We start from the raw sequence: 15,149 nt of genomic DNA, 5'->3' as shown, positions 1-15,149 counted from the left end.
ACTGTGAGTCCCACGTGGGACAACCTGATCACCTCGTATCAGCCCCCAACACTTGGAACAGTGCTTTGCACATAGTAAGTGCTTATCAAATGCCATTATTATTATTATTATTAGTCCCGGTTCTGCCTGCAGCTGATGAATATGAGGGAAGACAGCACTGAACTTCTCAAGGTGCTGCTCCTCAGCCAGACAATAGGCTCACTGTACTCGGTGCCCCAGCGGAGACATGCCTGGCAGGGGTGAGAAGGTGTGATTAGCGCTCTGCAAAACACCGATATGGCAATCTATTCTGTGCAGGGCCCTGGTCCTCAGTTCTCAGGACTGTAGATCATTTCTTTTTCTTGACAGAAAACTCCATTATTATATACATCATTTTTTTATTATACTACTAAAAGTAGTGATAATAAATGCTGCTGTATGTGCCAAGCACTCTACTAAGTGTAGGGGTAGCTACAAATTAATCAGGTTGGATGCAGTCCCTGTCCTACATGGGGCTCATGGAGGAGAGAGAAAGGGGATTGAATCCCATTTTATAGATGAGGAAAAGGAGGGGCTGAGAAGTTAAATGACTAACCCAAAGTCACACTGCAGGCAAGTGGCCGAGCGTCATTAGAACTCAGGTCTTCTGACTCCTAGGCCCATGCTCTTTCCTCTAAGCCATGTTCTAATACCCTCACTTTTCTCTCCAATAGCAAGTTATGAATCTCCCATCCATAAATTGATTTAAATACATCTCTATAATTTTCTGATATTTTTGATCTTCACAACTTTTCTGTGGTAACAAATTGCCAATCGCTCTGGCAAACCTGCCATCTTTAAGCTTCCGAGGGTGCTTCCTTGTCACGGTTTTATGAGTTTTGGTGTTTAATTCTGAGTCTACCCTGTCTTCACCTTTATTGGTTTTGTAGATTTCACTCACGAACCAAGTTAGCCTTCATCTTTACTGCCTGGAATCCTAATGTATTCAGTCAATCCTCATCTCAAAGTTACACCCAGTTCTCCTAACATGCAAGGTTTGCATTCTCTCACAATGTTCCCTTAAGGAAAGTTGTGTTATGGTACTTAGTCGATGTCAGATGCTCAGCACAGACCCAACACTTGTTTACATCACCCTGTCACTAGATCGTAAAGTTCCTTGAGGGCAAGGATAATGTCTCTCAATTCTATTTCACTGCACCTCCCAAGAGGTTAGTACAGTACTCTGCTCACAGGAAGTGCTCAGTAAATGCCACTGTTTGATTGATTGTTTGATTAATGTCACACTGACCCAGACAGGTGCACGTTGTCAATAATACGCTTCCTCTATCTGCCATTGCACTGAAGCCAAAGTGGAGAGTGAAATGTATCCTGGGAGGACTGAATGGACTCGATAGCCCTAAAACTTTGGTTGCTCCTCTTTTGTATTCTTCCCAGCTCTTTATATGTACGTTTTGGGAAATCACTGATTCTTTAGCTCATTGCTATTAAAACAGAAATGGTCTTTAAGGGCTTTATGGGGAAGACAACTGTCAGTGAGAATGTATTTGAGACTGGGACTTCCAAGTTACAATAGAAAATTGAAACCAGGATTACCCCGAATAGTAGAGATTTCCATTAATTGCCACATTGGCTCTCGGCTCCTCAGTTTCTTGTCCTCGCCCCGCTTTGTGGACCTCCTGCCTAGAATTCTGCTAAAAGAGCATTCACAGGGAAAGGTTAATTTCTCCTGGAAAGTTTTTCCTTGGTAAAGGACTACAAACATTAATTTGATAAGACATTTACTGTATGTAACTTGTCTGAATGGCTGGGCCTGCAAGCTGTTGCAGACAGCAGGAGGTTAAATGTTAGTGTTTTTGAAATGTCCTGGGCCCAAATAAAGCCTCTGCACATCCGAAACAGATGGGATGAGACAGAAACAGTAACTAAAGGCATTCTTGACCATCAGACTGATTTTACAGGCTGGATATTCATACATTATGCACTATTTGTGGTTGCCCTAACTCAGAATTATATGTCCCAGTCCAAACTCCAGCTATTCATGAGGAACATTAGACACTTCTGTCACCTCAACAAGATTTGCCAATGTGGCGAATATATGTGATCACTCAAAAGTCGGCACTACATTTGACTGTAACCAATCAGTGGTATTTATTGAGTGCTTCCTTTGCACAGAGCACTGTACTAAGCACTTGGGAGAGTACATTACATTTTGATCCCTGCCCTCGAGGAGCTTAAAGTCTAGTGGAAGAGACAGACATTGAAATAAATTTCACATAAGAGAAGAAACCGAGTGTAAGGATTTGAAGGTGAGTGCAGTGGGTTTTTTTTTTAAATGATGTTAAGCACTTGCTATGTGCCAGGCACTTTATAAGCGCTGGGATAGATACTAACTAATCAGTTTGAACACAGTCCATGTCCCACAGGGGGCTCATAGCCCTAATCCTCATTTTACAGATGAGGTAACTGAGGAACAGAGAAGTGCAGTGACTTGCCCAAGGTCACATATTAGACAAGTGGTGGAGTGGGGATTAGAACTCAGGTCCTTCTGACTCCCAGACCCGTACTCTCTCGACTAGGCCATGCTGCTTCTCACTGTGAAGCAATCAATAGAATCGAATGCTTACTGTGTTCAAAGCACCATGCCAAGTGGTCGGGAGAGTACAGTCTAACAGAGGTGGTAGACACGTTTCTGTCCTTTTCTGGAGGCCGACTCCCATCGCCATAGGAAGTTCATTCATTCATTCATTCAATAGTATTTATTGAGCACTTACTATGTGCAGAGCACTGTACTAAGCCCTTGAAATGTACAAATTGGAAACAGAAAGAGACAGTCCCTGCCCTTTGATGGGCTTACAGTCTAATAGGGGGGCTTATCAAGTTTGTGTTCGATAAGCAGCCCGGAGTTACCAAGTGTCACACCAGCTGCTCAGGTAACCGGAACAGCAATCAGGGTTTCCTCTAGGGCTGGAAAACAACTCTGAGAGCTGTGCCCAGGAGCCCCAGACCACTTCCAGAGATGGGGTTCTTAGAGTGATCCCTGGCAAACCCCATTCGGGGGTCCCACAGAGCCCTCATCTGCAGCCTGAGCTCCGCACCCCCTCAACCCGAGAATCAACGGTGCAGCCCCATTTGCCCTTCAGTGGGTCAGATGCAAAGTTAGCCCAAGTTAAGACAGCTCTTTGTTGGCTCCTGGCCTAAGGCACGAGGAAAGGCATAGGGTTATTTCCGAGAGCCCCCCGGCTTGGCTCCTTTTAGAAACCAACAAGCAAGGGAGGTGGGCACTCCTCTGCTTGTAAATGGATTATGAAGGACTTTGAAACTTTCCCATTTTAGCTCCAAACCAAGATGAAACTTCCATTCTGCAGCCCAACCTGGAGGGCTCTTGGAAGCCATTTTTCAGGGGAGCCAAGTGGTGTGGGGAAGGGGTGAATCTCTAAGTGTTTAAAGGGGTGGGACTAAATGCATGGAGGAGGCAGTGGGGCGGGGACTAAAGTGAGGGAATGAGAGTTCAGTCAGAAGAGGCTTCACAAATTTGCACATCATTTTCATTAAAAAAAATCACCCATTTCTAGATATACTGCACTTTCACAAAAGAGGGGTCAAGTTTAATTCCATTTTCTCCTTTTCATTTATCCAACCACGTGACCTCCTTTTTATGGTATCTGTTAAACTCTTACTATGTGTTAAGCGCTAATCTAACTGCTGGGGTAGATGCAAATTAATCTGTCCCACATGGGGCTCACAGCCTAAGTAGAAGGGAGAACAGGTATTGAATCCCCAATCACAGTTGAGGAAACTGAGGCCAGAGAAGTTAAGTGACTTGCCCTAGGTCACATAGCAAGCAAGTGGCAGAGCTGGATTAAGACCCAGGTCTTCTGATTTACAGGCTTGTGCTTCATCCACTTCTGTATATGTCCAAAATCCTAACTGCTGATGGTAGGTCAATTGTTTTCCTGGATTTGGGAAGGAGAAAAAACTTTACCTCTGCAATTTAAGCTTCTGGGGATCATCCATTTCTTTATCCATCTGATTTCATATGTTCCTCTCCTTAGAGCCATCATTTTCTTAATCTGGCATCCCTTATATACTACTCACCCCGACTGATAATCCAAATCAGCAAGTGTGATATCAACCACAAAGTAGGTTATTTAAATGTTTAATAATAAAAAAAGATACAAGGACTATTTACAAGTGGCAATAACTTTCTATTATTAAGGAGTGAGAAAATAGACTCCCAAGCCAGCAGACATCCCTGCTTTTAGCACGCAAGGGCTGTGGATTAGTGTACACAACATGTCTCTTCTTTTCTAGGGTGGTAAAATCAGGTGTGCCGTCTAGGAAGTCATGGAAACAGCTTTCTCCTTAAGGGACAGATCTAAGATCCAGAAAGGGAAATCAAAAGAGGATCCTCTATCGAGAGCAAGCAGGAAAAAAGCAGAAAGAGTCCCAAACCCATAAAAATCATCTTTGGAGAGCACAAGAGATGAAGGATTTAATATCCTGTACGTATATCTGCAGACAAAACTGATCAGGCAAATATATACAGGCTGCTGATGGGAGCCCCCAATCTCATTTCATGACTTTTAGAATCTGAATGTAAGGCAGTTTCCTCTGCTATCTGCAGATAACTGTGCATTGCCTATATTAGTTGCTTAGAACAACTTAACTGTGACTTTCTGTTAAGGGAGCCATCAAAGACCTCAGCTGTTATTGATTACAATTTCTGCTATCATTTGGAAGATTGGTTGCTCAGTGATAGGAGGAGAGGGGAGAGGGAGGAAAAAAGAATGGACTAAAAAGCTAAGCAGGTTACCGGTTACCCAGAAAGTACGAATGGAAGTTGGAGATAAGACATTTAAAACAGTCTATTAGCCCTTTTTTTTTTCCCCTTAAACATCGAGAAAGCCAGAGATGCATGACCAGAAGGAGGCAGCATAGGAACTTAGAAAATGCTGTGTGTTGTGCCTACCTTTAATAACTTTCTTCATTTCCTTTGTTTCCTCCCCTGCTCCTCTTACTCTTTTTATGTTGCTTCTTCCTCCTCGCTTCCCCCTTGCAGTTGTTCCTGAGTTCCCTACTGTGGGGTTTTAGTTTACTGGTTTTTTTTAAGCACTTCAGACTTGTGAAATGTTCAAGATTTTAAAGTTGCTTGAATAGCAGTTGGAGCTACAGAAATTTAACAAAGACCTAATAAATACTGTGTGCTTTGCTTACAGTTTCTGTTGGGTTGGGCTCTAGCTGTTCAGTGACCCAGGAAAATTCCCATGATTTCATTCTACTGGGGAGCCAAAATTCTGGGCACGAGATTTCCGAGGGAGGGAATGAGAAGCAGCGTGGCCTAGTGGAAAGAGCACTGGCCAGGGAGTCAGAGGATGGAGGTTCTCCTCCCAGCTCTGGCACGTGTCTACTGTGTAACTTTGGAAAAGTCACTTCACTTCTCTTTGCCTCAGTTACCTCATCTGTAAAATGGGGAGTAGGACTGTGAGCCTCATGTGGCAGAGGGACTCTGTCCAACCGGATTACATTGTATCTACCCCAGCACTTAGAACAGAGCTAGGCACGTAGCACTTGACAAATGTTACAATGATTATTATTATTATTGTTATAGGGATGGCTGTTGTGATGATGTTACTAGGGCACTGGGTAAGATCACAGTACTGGGTAGCAGTAGAACTTGGCATTCAGCTGCTCCCTTCCCTTATAAAGAGAATGAGGCACAGAGAAGTTAAGCTACTTGCCTAAGGTCACACAAAAGACAAGTGGCAGAGTCAGGATTAGAACCCAGGTCCCCCAACTCCCACACCCATGTTCGCTCAATTAGGCCACACTTCTTTTCACTGAGCGAGGTGTGATGTTGTTCACCTGGGGTTTGTCAGGGGAGGGTAATGACAAGGATGAGGGATAGGTTTGTCTGTCAAAGGGAACCGAAGCCCTCTTTGAACCTAGACCCAGGGTTAGGCAGCAGAAACACAGCAAATAAGGTTTAGCTCCCTCTCTCCGTCTATCCTTGGTTTTCCTGCCTCAGACCTCCTGAGTAACGGGGAGACAAGTCTGAAGTCCACACATCTTACATTCACCTGTGGCTCTTCCTATTCTTTCACCCTCTACAACCAGACCCTCTATTACTGAACCCCTTGAGGTTCAGAAGTGAGAGTTTCCCTCAACTACAGTATACCTACTGGATCCAGACAAGGGGAGGGCAAGTAATCCCTATTTTTATGCATCTTTCCTCTGGTCCAACTAAAAAGGAAGCTTCTGGAGTTTTACGGTTGCCTGGCTCCTGGATTCCAGGCTTGGGTGTTCTTGTGAAGCAGCGTGGCTCAGTGGAAAGAGCATGGGCTTGGGAGTCAGAGGTAATGGGTTCGAATTCCAGCTCCACCACCTGTGACTTTGGGCAAATCACTTAACTTCTCTGTGCCTCAGTTACCTCAACTGTAAAATGGGAATTAAGCCTGTGAGCCCACATGGGACAACCTGATTACCTTGTATCCTCCCTAGTGCTTAGAATTGTGCTTGGCACGTAGTAAGCACTTAACAAATACTGTCATTAATATTATTATTTAACTCTGTCCACCTAAATTCTTCACCATCTACAAGTGACACTTCCTAATAATATACCCCTCGTGACTGAGAATTCATCACCCTGAAAGTATGACATCTCTTCGCAGTACATGGACTAGTCCAGTGGACGGTTGATATGATAGTCATCCAACAGTCAATCAGTCAATCAGTCAATCAATCACTGGCCTAGATTAGACTAATCTCTAGAGCTGGAGAAATGGAATCTGTTGGTCAGTCAAAACTGAATCATTCATTCCTGTTTATTAAGTGCTTAGTGTGTGCAGAGTACTATACTAAACCCTTGGGAGAATACAGTATAATAGAGTTTGTAGACATGTTTCCTGCCCACAGGGAGCTTAGACACAAACTCTTCACACGTGAACCACGCATACCAGAGGCCATAAATTTACGCTTTTGACTTTTCCCCAGTGTTCATCTGGTGATTCTATACTTGCTTTAGATACTTTTGATTATAAAATGCCTAAGGTACAGGGTGAGGTGCCTGTAGGCATTTAGTAATGATAATAATAATAAAGGTAATAATAATAATGGTAATAATAATGATGGTATTTGTTAAGTGTTTACTTTGTGCCAGGCACTGTACTAAGCACTGTACTCTACTAAGCGTTGACTGCAGGGACTTGTGACATGGCTGTGCATCTGCAGTCAGGTCCAGTTGGCCATTTCCTCTAGACTGTAAGCTCGTCCTCTAGACTGTAAGGTTGTTATGGACAGGGAATGTGCCTGCTAATTCTGTTGTATTGTATTCTCCCAAGAACTTAGTATAGTGCCCTGCACCTAGTAAGAGATCAATAAAAACCATTCATTGATTGATTTTCTGATTTTTATTGGTTTGTTTCTCCACCCTACGTGTCAGGTTGCCTAGCTATGACTCCACCATCTTCCCTGTCTCAAAGTCCCGTAACCTTGGCATTATCCTCTATTCGTCTCTCTCATTCAGCCCACACATTCAATCTGTCATGAAATCTGTCAGTTCTACACAGTTCTTCACAACATCCCTAGAATCTTCCCTTTTCTCTCCCTCCAAACTGCTACCACTCTGATCCAGGCACTCATTTCCTGCCTTGACTACTGCTTCGTCCTCCTTTCTCAACTTCTTGCCTCCTGTCTCTCCCCACTCCATTCCATCTTTCACTCTGCTGCCTGAATCATTTTTCTGAAAAACCATTCGGTTCCTATCTCTTCAAAAACTCCAATGGTGGCTCATCCAACTCGACTTTACTCACCGGACTCTTGTCCTCCCTTACCTCACTGATCTCCTACTACAACTCAGCCTTCACACAACCACTTCTCTAACACTAACCTACTCACTGTACCTACATCTAATGTATGCAACAACTGACCTCTTGGCCATGTTCTCCCTTTGGCTTGGAACTCCCTCCCCTTCATATCTGACAGTCCACCACACTCCCCACCTTCAAAACCCTCCTAAAATCACAACTCCTCTGAGCGACCTTTCAGACTAAGCCCTTAATTACCTCGTCTGCCTATCTCTCTTCGTCACCTATGAACTTGGCTATGTATCCCTTAAGCACTTTGATACTCATTCCAGCCCCACTTGTTATGTAAGTACTACTCAAACTCTTTCAGCGTGGCTCAGTGGAAAAGAGCCTGGGCTTCGGAGTCAGAGATCATGAGTTCGACTCCCGGCTCTGCCACTTGTCAGCTGTGTGACTGTGGGCAAGTCACTTCACTTCTCTGTGCCTCAGTTACCTCATCTGTAAAATGGGGATTAACTGTGAACCTCACGTGGGACCACATGATTACCCTGTATCTACCCCAGCGCTTAGAACAGTGCTCTGCACACAGTAAGAGCTTAACAAATACCACCATTAATTATTCCTAATCTGTCTCCTCCTGTTGACTGTAAGCTTGTGGGCAGGGATCAGCTCTGTCAGTACTTTCCCAAGAGCTTAATACAGCATTCTGCGCACAGTAAGTGCTCAATAAATACCACTGATGGGTTGATTGAATGACTCCAGTCATTTATGGACACAGACTCTTCGCACTTGAACCACGCATACCAGAGGCCAATAAACTTAGGCTTTCGATTTTTCCCCAGCGTTCATCTGGTGATCCTATTCTTGCTTTAGATACTTTTGATTATAGAAAGATATCTTCAGCAGCTGGCACTACAGATGTATTTCAGAAAGATCCACATAAATCAATAGTATTTATTGAGTGCTTACTACATGCAGAGCACTGTAATAAGCACTTGGGAGAGTACAACACAACACTATAACAGACACACTCCCTGCCCAGCAAACTTACAGTCTAGAGGGGACTTGATTTTTTATTTATATTATTGTCTGTCTCCCCGCTAGACTTTAAGTTTGTTATAGGCAGGGAATGTGTTTGTTTACTGGTATATTATACTCTCCTAAGTGCTTAGTATAGTGCTCTGTACACAGTAAGCGCTCAACAAATATGATTGACTCACTGACAGTGCAGCTTACAGTCTAGAGGTCCATTTTTCAGGCTCAGTGCCCCTTCATGGCAGACATAGGGAAACTCACTGGGGAAGGTTTTCGATATCCAGTTAACTTCCCAATATCTTTCAATTAATCGGGCAATGAGGGGCCCTTCCCAGACCCAGTGGACTTGAGATTATTGTTCCATTTCAATACAAAGTGTCTGCCACTGGAAATGTGATGACTAGATACATTATTTTAAAGTTCAGAGAATTTCAAAGAGGATCTAAAATTAACAGAAAAATGATTGTGCTATTTGTTAGATTTTTACTCTATGCCAAACAGTGAAGTATATATGAGATAATCAGGTTGGAAACAGTCCTTATTCCGTGTGGGGCTTACAGTAGAAGTAGGAGAGAGAACAGACATTTAATCCTTACCTCTCTGATTTCCTACTACAACTCAGCACACACAAACCACTCCTCTCATGCCAACTTATTCAGTATATCTCAATCTCATCTATCTGCCGCCCAACTTATCTCCTGGCCTCCTGTCTCTCTCCATTCCAGTCCATATTTCACTCTGATGTATCATTCATATAACAGCCAAAATGTTCAGAACACGTTTCCCCACTCCTCAAGAACCTCCAGTGGCTGCCCATCCACCTCTGCATCAAACAGAAACTCCTCACCATTGGCTTTAAAGCACTCCATCAGCTCACCCCATCCTACCTCACTTCACTGATCTCCTACAACAGCTCTGCCTACACATTCCACTCCTTTAGCTCCAACTACTCACTGTGCCCTGATCTTGTCTATCTCACCATTGAACCTTTTCCATTTCCTCCCTTAGCCTGATACTCCCCCTCGTCCCCCCTGCCCATCCATGTCCACCAGACCTTCACTCTCTCCACTTTCAAAGCATTATTAAGATCACATCTTCTCCAAGAGTCCCTCTTTCCCCTGGCTCAATCTCCCTTCTGTGTCGTCTACACATATGGGTCCGTGACATTCGGATATTTGATATTCTCCCCACCCCCAGCCCCACAACACTGATGCACATACCTTTAAATTATATATTATATATTATAAACTATTTATTCATATTAATGCCTGTCTCCCCCTCTAGACTGTAAGCTCATTATGGGCAGGGAATGTGTCTGCTAATTCTGCTGTATTTATTCATTTATTCAATAGTATTTATTGAGCGCTTACTGTGTGCAGAGCACTGTACTAAGCGCTTGGAATGTACAATTCAGCAACAGATAGAGACAATCCCTGCCCATTGACGGGCTTACAGTCTAATTGGGGGAGACAGACAGATGAAAACAATAGCAATAAATAGAATCAAGGGGATGTACATCTCATTAACATAATAGATAGGGTAGTAAAATATATACAGATGAGCAAATGAGCACAGTGCTGGGGGGGAGGGGAAGGGAGAGGAGGAGGAGCAGAGGGAAAGGGGGGAAAAGAGGGCTTAGCTGAGGGGAGGTGAAGGGGGGGTAGAGAGGCAGCAGAGGGAGCAGAGGGAAAAGGGGAAGCTCAGTCTGGGAAGGCCTCTTGGAGGGGGTGAGCTATCAGTAGGGCTTTGAAGAGGGGAAGAGAGTTAGTTTGGCGGAGGGGAGGAGGGAGGGCATTCCAGGACAGCGGGAGGACGTGGGCCGAGGTCGATGGCGGGATAGGCGAGAACGGGGGATGGTGAAGAAGAGGGAGGCGGAGGAGCAGAACATATGGGCTGGGCAGTAGAAAGAGAGAAGGGATGAGAGGTAGGAGGGGGCAAGGTGATGGAGAGCCTTAAAGCTCCTTTTCCCTTCCTGTGTGACAGACCATCCCTCTCCCCACCTTCAAAGCTTTATTAAAATCACATCTTCTAGGAGGCCTCCCCCAACTAAGTCCCCATTTCCTCTTCTCCCTCTCCCTCCTGCATCGCCCCTACGTTTTGATCTCTTCCCTTTAAGCACTTGATATTCACCCCAAACTCAGCTCCACCACACTCTTATGTACATAGACTTAATTTGTTTTAATATTTTTCTCCCAATCTAGACTGTGTGCTAGGGCAGGGGACCTGTCTACCAATTCAGTTGTAGTATATCCTCACAAGCACTTACTACCCTCACAAGTGGTTATGTTTTGCACACAGTGAGCATTTAATAAATACATTGCTTGACTGATCAATTAATTGACTCCTCAACATACAGGTAAGGAAAGCATGGCACAGAAAAGTGAAGTGACTTGCCCAGGGTCACACAACAGACAAGTGACAGAGCTAAGTTTAGAACCTAGGTCCCCTGACTTGTAGGCCTTTGTTCTTTCCTTAGGCCAAGCAAACTTATGTGGTGAAGAGACCCTGTGAGAGAAGACGTCAGGGGAATACCGCAGAAGAATAACAAGGAGGGGTCTTAGCGGCACTTAACCAATCTAGTGCGTGAGGCCTGAACAGACACTCCACAGATCTCCCGGTGCCAACCTGAGAACTGTGGACCCCTCGATTCCTATACCTGGGAGGAGAAAGGCCCCTGATAAAGAAGAACCGCATCTCCCTGCACCAGGTGCAGAGCGGCCCAACTCCAGAAATGTGGTCCTTATCTGTTACAACAAGGACAAACACAAAGGTCTGGATTGTGGGGAAATGCCAGACTTGATCCGGAAGATACTTCCTAAGGCGATTACGTGCCCATAGCACCCCTCCCTCTAAGCTGTGTTGTTGAGCGGCTAGAGCCCGGGCCTGGCAGTCAGAAAAACCTGGATTCTATTCCCAGTCTACCATACGTCTGCTGCGTGACCTCGGGCAAGTCATTTCACTTCTCTGGGCCTCAGTTCCCTCATCTGAAAAATAGAGATTAAGAGGGTGAGCCTCATGTGGGACAGGGACTGTGTCCAACCTGGTTAACTTGTAGCTACTCCAGCATTTAGAACAGTGTTTGGCAAATGGTAAGCACTTAACAAGTACCATAATTATTATTACTGTTGTGCATGATACCAGTGCAGCTCATAGAAATGTGCTGCTTCCTTCCCCCTTGCTATGGAGATCAGCGATGACCAGTCTTGCAGACCATCCTTTGTCTTTCCTATCACTCCCCCATGCAGCTATGCTTGAGTCTCCCTGCACAGACCGAGGAGTGAGTATTCTGGCTCTCTCATTCACCCAACACATCCAATTCATCACCAAGACCTGCTGGTCTCATCTTTATAATATCGTCAAGATCCTCCCTTTCCTCTCCACCCAAACGGCTATCTTACTGGTACAAGCTCTCGTAATATCCCAGCTGGATTATGGTGTCAGCCTTCTCTCTGATCGCCCTTCCTCCTGTCTCTCCCCACTCCAGTCTATTCTTCATTTCGCTGCCTGGCTCATCTTCCTGCAGAAACACTCTGGGCATGTCACTCCCCTTCTTAAAAACCTGCAGTGGTTGCCTATCAACCTCCGCACGAAATAAAAACTTCTCACTCTAGGCCACAGGGCTCTCCATCACCTTGCCCCCTCCTACCTCTCTTCCCTTCTCTCTTTCCACTTTCCACCCCGCACTCTCTGCTCCTCTGCCGCCCACCTCCTCACCGTCCCCCATTTTCGCCTATCCCACCGTCGACCCCTGGGCCATGTCCTCCTGCTGTCCTGGAATGTCCTCCCTCCTCACCTCTGCCAAACCAATTCTCTTCCCCTCTTCAAAGCCCTACTGAGAGCTCACCTCCTCCATCCCAGACTGAGCTTCCCCTTTTTCCTCTGCTCCCTCTGCTGCCTCTCTACCCACTCCTTCACCTCCCCTCAACTAAGCCTCCTTTCCCTCCCTTTCCCTCTGCTCCTCCCCCTCTCCCTTCCCCTCCCCTCAGCACCGTGATTGTCCTCTCATTTGTATATATTTTCATTACCTTATTTATTTTGTAAATGAGATGTACATCCCCTTGATTCTATTTATTGCTACTGTTTTTGTCTGTCTCCCCCGATTAATAATGTTGGTATTTGTTATGTGCTTACGATGTGCAGAGCATTGTTCTAAGCGCTGGGGTAGATACAGGGTAATCGGTTTGTCCCACGTGAGGCTCACAGTTAATCCCCATTTTCCAGATGAGGTAAATGAGGCACAGAGAAGTTAAGTGGCTTGCCCAAAGTCACACAGTTGACAAGTGGCAGAGCTGGGATTTGAACCCATGACCTCTGACTCCCAAGCCTGGGCTCTTTCCTCTGAGCCAAGCTGCTTCTCTGATTAGACTGTAAACCCGTCAATAGGCAGGGACTATCTCTATCTGTTGCCAATTTGTACATTCCAAGCACTTAGTACAGTGCTCTGCACATAGAAAGCGCTCAATAAATACTATTGAATGAATGAATGAATGAATGAATATTCTTCCCAATTACACTATACTCTTATATCGCTCTATAATACTGGAGTTTTTCCTATGCTGACACTGGTATCCAATACAGAATCGATACAGAAGGTTATTAAACATTTGGGATCTGTTTAGAGAAAGAAAACTGCCAAGGTCACTTGATAATTGCCTTCAGGTCCTCGAAGAGTGATGGCAGACAATAATGATTAGCTACTCTCTGGTTCAGCTCTTTTGCTCCACGAGCCCTGAAAACATGGTCCAGTGGCTGAGCAAGAGTTTGGGCCTGAAACTAGGGTTTTCTACATTTTAAGGAGCCTCAAAGCATTTTAAGGGCACAGTAAAACAAAACTCGAATCATGCTGAATCCCAGTTGAAACCTGGGAGTCAGTTGCTGAGGACAGGCCTGCCTGTTGCATTGATATTATAATAATAATACTAATTTTGGTAGTTGCTAAGCACTTACTATGTACCAAGCACTGCTCTAAGCCCTGGGGTAAATACAAGGTAAGCAGGTTGTCCCACATGGGGCTCACAGTCTTAATCCCCATTTTACAGATGAGGTCACTGAGGCAAACCAAAGGTCACACAGCAGACAAGTGGGATTAGAACCCATGACTTCTGACTCCCAAGCCCGGGATCTTTCCACTAAGCCACGCTGCTTCAAGAAGCCCACACTGTTAACAAAAAGGGGATAGCGCAATTTGAGCAGAGGCTATGAATGGAGAAGGAGACATGGAGGCAAAATAATAATAGTAACAACAATAATAATAATGATGTCAGTATTTGTTAAGTGCTTACCATATGCCGAGCACTGTTGTAAGTGCTGGAGTAGATACAAGGTAATCAGATGATTGTTGCAAGTGAGGCTCACAGTCTTTATCCCCATTTTACAGTTGAGGTAATGAGGCACCGAGAAGTTAAGTGACTTGCCCAAAGTCACACAGCTGACAGGTGGTGGATCAGGAATTAGAACCCATGACCTCTGACTCCTAAGCCTACGCTCTTTCAACTGAGCCACGCTGCTTCCTCAAAATAGAGTTAGGCATTACAAACATTAAACAAAACACAGAAATGGTCAACCCTTTTGTGGGTTCAATATGGCTGGGGCTGTAGACCCTGAAGTTACCTTCTTATCCACCCATATGGACTCATAGATGAACTTCAGTCAATGGTATTTACTGAGCACTTACAGTGTTCAGAGCAGTGTACTGAATGCTTCAAATATGAAAAAGAATTATGTTCATATATATATGTACATAAATACACATATATGCACCCCTCTCAGGTTTGTACCTGGAGAGTTTCCAGTACTTTACCAGTCTGAACTATGAGAGGGAGAGTCAAGCAGAGGTCTACCCATTCCATTCCTAGCTTGGGCAGTGCCTAACAAATGGAAGGCAATCTGCTACAAGTCAAAACTCCCCTGTTCTTGGCAGCAGCAGCCTGGGAGACAGTCGAGGGCGAGACTCAAGTTTGCTGCATGGAAGGAGACAGTGGTAAACCACTTCCATATTTTTACCAAGAAACTCAATGGATTCACTACCAGAATGATGGCGGATGGAGGTGGGGCGTTCTGGGAGAGGTATGTCCATTCTTTTGTTATGGGTCGGAGACATCTTGACAGCATAAGACAAGACACACAAATATGCATGCATATACATGAATCTGTCTCTGTGTGTGTGTGTGAGCCATCATTTCTGTATATGGAGCCATAATTCCCCCTCTAGACTGTAAGCTTGTTGAGGGAGGGAATGGGTCTGTTTATTGTCATATTGTACTTTTCCAAGTGCTTAGAACAGTGCTTTTCACACAGAAAGTGCTCAATAAATATGATTTAGTGAATGAATGA

General features: G+C 44.7%; 1 non-coding gene across 1 annotated transcript; it reads left to right on the top strand.

Moving 5' to 3' along the window:
- Positions 1 to 14,575: 14,575 nt before the first annotated feature.
- On the top strand, positions 14,576 to 14,713 carry LOC114816471. Its single transcript, XR_003764250.1, has one exon. It is a non-coding gene; the product is annotated as a small nucleolar RNA SNORA7 (small nucleolar RNA).
- Positions 14,714 to 15,149: the final 436 nt, after the last annotated feature.

This window comes from Ornithorhynchus anatinus, chromosome 1, assembly GCF_004115215.2.
Source record: "Ornithorhynchus anatinus isolate Pmale09 chromosome 1, mOrnAna1.pri.v4, whole genome shotgun sequence".
Lineage (NCBI taxonomy): Eukaryota > Metazoa > Chordata > Mammalia > Monotremata > Ornithorhynchidae > Ornithorhynchus > Ornithorhynchus anatinus.
The sequence above is the reverse complement of the archived record's forward strand: the minus strand, read 5'-3'. Positions and strand labels throughout refer to the sequence as shown.